We start from the raw sequence: 6000 nt of genomic DNA on the forward strand, positions 1-6000 counted from the left end.
ATCAGTATAGTATAAAATTTGCACCACTAGGGGTGGGTGTTATTTGGGGGCAGGGTGGGGCAAGTAGAGCGGGGCTTTACCAGGCCATGAGTATCTCGGGGTCTGTAAGTTTGTTTTCTGAGTTAAATTTTTCACTTTGGATAATTCTAACCTTATTTCCTGCCCTTAAGAGCTAAGCTCAGTAACTCACCATAGAATTGATTTGATTTTTAGGCAGTTTAAGGAATGTGAAGGTAGGAATTGAGCCAGGAGATCCTTTTTCCCAAAGAAAGGCAAATGTGGGATACTCCTATGGTTCCCTTGGGTTTTAACTTATAATGCCCACACGTGTCCAAAATTACAAAAAGTAAAACAAAATTATATAATGTTTTAAGTTATAATGGCCACAATTGTCCAAAATTACAAAAGGTAAAACAAAATTATATAATGTACAAGGTACAATTGATTTGGGGCTTGAGTAGGGGTGCCCAGTTATGCTATAGACCCAGTACGGCTAGCTAGCTTAGTCCAACAATTTGAGTAGAGAAGGTAATAACCTTATCAGATCCTTATGGTTGATGGGCTAGGCAGGAGCTGTTCGTTTATTTGACCATTGGGGTGTCCTTCTATTTTTCACGTTTTCAGGAGGTCAGAGTAAGGGGACCATACCTAGTAAAAGACAGAGAGAGTTATAGTTTATCATTATAATATTTATTTTTGTTGATGAATTTGTGTAAAGGATTAGGCAGTCAACCTCTTTACCAGGCCATGAGTAGCTCAGGGTCTGTGAGTTTATTTTGTGTGAGTTCAGTTTTTCAGTTTGGATAATTCTAACCTTATTTCCTGCCCTTAAGAGTTAAGCTCATTAACTCACTGTAGGATTGATTTGATTTTTTGGTAGTTTAAGGACTGTGAAGGTAGGAATTGAGCCAGGAGATCGTTTTTCCCAAAGAAAGGCACATGTGGGATATTCCTATGGCTCCCTTGAGTTTTAACTTATAATGGCCACAATTGTCCCAAAATTACAAAAAGTAAAACAAAATTATATAATGTTTTTAGTTATAATGGCCACAATTGTCCAAAATTGCAGACAGTAACACAAAATTATATAATGTACAAAATACAATTGGTTTGGGGCTTGAGTAGGGGTGCCCGGTTGTGCTATAGACCCAGTACGGCTAGCTATCTTAGTCCAACAATTTGAGTAGAGATGGTAATAACCTTATCAGGTCCTTATAGTCCAGGGGCTAGGCAGGAGCTGCTCATTTATTTAACACTTGGGGTGTCCTATTTTTCAGGTTTTCAGGAGGTCAGAGTAAGGGGACAGTACCTAATAAAAGACAGAGAGAGTTATAGTTTATCATTATCATAATATTTATTTTTGTTGATGAATTTGTGTAAAGGATTGGGCAGTCAACCTCACCTGCTTCCTCATGAATAGGCTACAATTATCCCTGATCTTGTTTTGAACAATAGAAATAAGAAGGAAAAGAAAAATATTATTGACAATGACATAATGTCCTTTAATGCATGTGTAGTGTTCTTACCATTAACTGCAGCTGTTACACTGTAATCTATTGTTTTATAACCCTTCCCCCCATATCTGTTACTGGACAGAATACAGAGTTGAAAATTTGATGTTGTCACCACCCATGTCTGTTTCCTGAATTCCTGTTAAGCATGTCAGAAATGTAACCCAGTAACTGTACATAAGCCTTTATCACATAGGATGCAGGACATTGAAATTAGATATGGTTACTGTCTTCCAAATAAGTAGCCAAGAGATGCATCCTGCAATACAAAATGTTATAGATAGCTTTAGAAAATGGAAGGAATACATTGCAAATTATTACAGCCAGTTTGCATCTTCTAGACACATTATGAAGCACAATTTACCTTTTGCGGGAAGGATGATCAAAGTATTAATCGACTTATTGGTGGAAAAACTTGGCTCATATGCCAGCTTTGGAGAGTGTAAGTTTCAGGAGGGCCAGAGTCAAGCAGCTGTTACCAGAACCAGATCATGGTTAAATGGGACCTTAGGTAGGGTAATGGCTCAGGGCTCTCCACATAGACAGCAGCCAGCCCCACCCCACCCCTGCAGCAGCCCTCCCCCAGCCTTCCCTGCAGCCATCCCAGTGTCCCATTGCATGTCTATGTCTCCTCAGTTACTATACACACTGTTCAAACCTGCAGTGCACATACTATTCTCTTCTTTACTTCTACGGTATTTGGATTTAACTTAAAACTTTTTTTTCAACTTTTATAGCACAGACACTGACAGACATTTGCTAAACAAAACAATACAGTATCACAATGAAAACAGACTTAGCATTAACAGTAAACAAGCTTGTTGTTGAGTGTGTTTTAAATTTGTTGTTTTGAGCATTTTTTCCAGTAAGCAATCAAACAAAACATATGAACCAATAATGACAAAGCTGCCTATTTCAGAACATTTCAACCATAAAAGGACACTCACAATGTTGTCATTACAATCCACCAATATCAGCCAATATGCACAATCTCTGCAAAAGTAAAAGTCATATAAATAAGTCCACATTAAGAGATCTGTAACTAATGAAGAGGCTGCTACTAGCAAACTACTTTATATTTCAGTGTTCCATCTACAAATTCAGTGCCTGCTGTCATTGGAGAATAAATTGCCTATCTTACATTAAAAAAATGGTAAGCTGGTAATATTGCAATAGGGAATGGATGACAAACCAACAACAGGTTCATAGTTAGAATGAGTCTCATCCAAAGGAGGGCACACTCAAGACTAGAGCACCCCCGCCCAATTAAAGTACAGCAAAGTATTAGGAATCCATCTATCTATATGGTGTGGGAGTAGAACCCACATCCTTCAGCATCAAAAGCAAGTATGGTACCTGTTGTGCAATTAACACATTGTTAAAATTCTTTAGCACAAATTGTCAACCATTTGCTAAACAAAACAGCTGCACATGGCAAACAGACATAGCATGATCAGAAGTAAACTTCTCTTCCCTTAAACATGCACTGAAACTCATAATTCCTTGTTAATGTAATGAAACTCACAATTCCTTGAAAATGCACTGAAACTCATTGTCTTGTAGTTTGTGTAGAAGATTCAGGCTCTTGTCTCCTGTAACTAAGGTACAGGGTTTGAGCCTTCTGATAATGTTCTGCAGAAGAAACAGGCAGCAGGAATGGTCTTGTGTTTAAATTCTGCATGTGGGTGCAGAATATATGAAGCAAGCAACAGTACATGTGGGCGGATGCACAACAAGAAGTAAATGTTGCATGCAGGGGGCATTCTAAAAGATTAATACCTCAAAGAAGACATTTATTTCTTTTAATTTTAAATTAAAAAGTGTAACTGTTATGGAAGACCCCGTGGCCAGTGGGCCTCCCAGCTAGATGGCATTCCTGCCTGCTAGCAGGCCATAGGCAAGTGCCTAGGTTGCCTAGTGCTAGATCCAACTCTGGATGCTACTGTGGCTGAACAGACTTTTTCAGGCATTTCAGCAATCAGCACAGAGTATTTTTTTCTAGCAACTGCATGTTCCACTGATGATATCTTCATTTTATAATGATATTATAAACATTTTATTGTATTGATTATTTCAGTAGTAGACACCTGAAAAAATATGGTATTGATTAAAGGTACAAACAGCAAAATGGCACAGCAGAAAATATATTTCAATAGTTCCTTCAGGTGCCTTCCACCTAAACAAAGTGCATGGTGCATCTGAATTAGCAAAGTTGACACAGCAGCAAAAATAATGACAGATAATGTAGTTCAATTGTTCCCTGAGACCCCAATCTGAAAGTGTTCAGTAAATCTACATCTGAATCAATCCTTTATAGAAATTGATAAAACCTCTATAAATTCCCACTGCATTATTAATACCATGCTACCTGTCGTCAAAAAACACAGTACAATGGCCATTCTTAATGCCGCAATTAGTTTATACAACAGGTAAGCACATTTTTTATTGAAAATTGCATCAGGTGAACTGAATTCTGAATATAATAATGTAGTAGAATGTGGCAAAATCAACCCAAATTATTCACATTAAAATGCAACTACTACCCCAGTACCTTATGGCTATGTATATTTGCAGGACAAAATATAACAAAATACACTAATGACCTTCATACTTTGCCATAGTTTGTAGGATATTGAAACACGTGGTATTTACAGACTATTCTCATGCCTTAGTAACCACGACAGGGTTACTTTGCACAAACATCACTTAATAAGCTCAACTGTCTTTAAACTTAATATGCCAAAATCATATTACAACAGAAATGGAAATTACATATTTACTTTAGAACTCTGACCTCATCATCTGAAACTTTACCAACCACAGGCAGGAAGGCTAATTTCTTCCACTGCAGACAATCATACTAATGCCACCATTTGTTTGCCAGTATGGGGGACGCCAGTGAGTAAGGAAACCTCATCCCCCAGCAGTGTCCTCACATCATTTGTTAATAGGCCAGCACCCACGTATTCTTACCTATTCATGTACAATGATTGCAGGATGTACAGGAAGATTTTGTTTTACACTTATGACAGTATTTGGGGCCTTATAGCAACATAAGTGCAGTCTATCAAACCAAACACCTCAGGACAGCAAATTACATTTTTAGAAGGCATGCATGGACCTGGTTTGGTCTTGTGATAACATAGTGACTAGATATAATCATCCACATGGCTCAAGAATATATTGAGGAACTGCTGGAGCATCCTTCATACAGACGTCCGTGAGATACCCAACATGTTCCTAGTATGTCTCTGAAAGGTCACCATGGCAGATATAGTAAGGATTACACAGACCTTGGCTTGCACAGTAATAAGAAGGTTAGGCATTCTCCCTTTTTCAGTTTATATGTTGCACAAATTCATTAAAGCCATTATGATTTCTCTGTCTACTCTAAATCTATTTAAGAATTCCAGTTCTGCAAAGTTAAGGTGGGTTATTCTCTGCCTATGTTTCCTTCTCTTAGTCAAAGAGCTCCATTCAGTACACCATGTTTTGTTACAGCAGAAATAAGCAGCCCAGATCTTGTACAGCAAAACTGAGCATAATAACTGATGTGAAAATAACTGGAAAAGGTGTGTTTTTACTTTTTATAACACAAGTGCTTACAGAACAATTGGAAACCAAAATGCGACTCTGAATCCCAAAAGGTGTGAACACTGCCTCATTTTCATGCACACAATACAGCTTGTGTAGCCACCTTTCTTACTTTCTTTTCATTAGCTGCCTCATTTTCATGCACACACTATAGCTTGTGTAGCCACCTTTCTTACTTTCTTTTCATTAGCTGCCTCGTTTTCATGCACACACTACAGCTTGTGTAGCCACCTTTCTTACTTTCTTTTCATTAGCTGCCTCATTTTCATGCACACACTACAGCTTGTGTAGCCACCTTTCTTACTTTCTTTTCATTAGCTGCCTCGTTTTCATGCACACACTACAGCTTGTGTAGCCACCTTTCTTACTTTCTTTTCATTAGCTGCCTCGTTTTCATGCACACACTACAGCTTGTGTAGCCACCTTTCTTACTTTCTTTTCATTAGCTGCCTCGTTTTCATGCACACACTACAGCTTGTGTAGCCACCTTTCTTACTTTCTTTTCATTAGCTGCCTCATTTTCATGCACACACTACAGCTTGTGTAGCCACCTTTCTTACTTTCTTTTCATTAGCTGCCTCGTTTTCATGCACACACTACAGCTTGTGTAGCCACCTTTCTTACTTTCTTTTCATTAGCTGCCTCGTTTTCATGCACACACTACAGCTTGTGTAGCCACCTTTCTTACTTTCTTTTCATTAGCTGCCTCGTTTTCATGCACACACTACAGCTTGTGTAGCCACCTTTCTTACTTTCTTTTCATTAGCTGCCTCGTTTTCATGCACACACTACAGCTTGTGTAGCCACCTTTCTTACTTTCTTTTCATTAGCTGCCTCGTTTTCATGCACACACTACAGCTTGTGTAGCCACCTTTCTTACTTTCTTTTCATTAGC

The sequence above is a fragment of the Protopterus annectens genome, chromosome 1.part1 (assembly GCF_019279795.1).
Source record: "Protopterus annectens isolate FY-2018-M chromosome 1.part1, PAN1.0, whole genome shotgun sequence".
Classification (NCBI taxonomy): Eukaryota; Metazoa; Chordata; order Ceratodontiformes; family Protopteridae; genus Protopterus; species Protopterus annectens.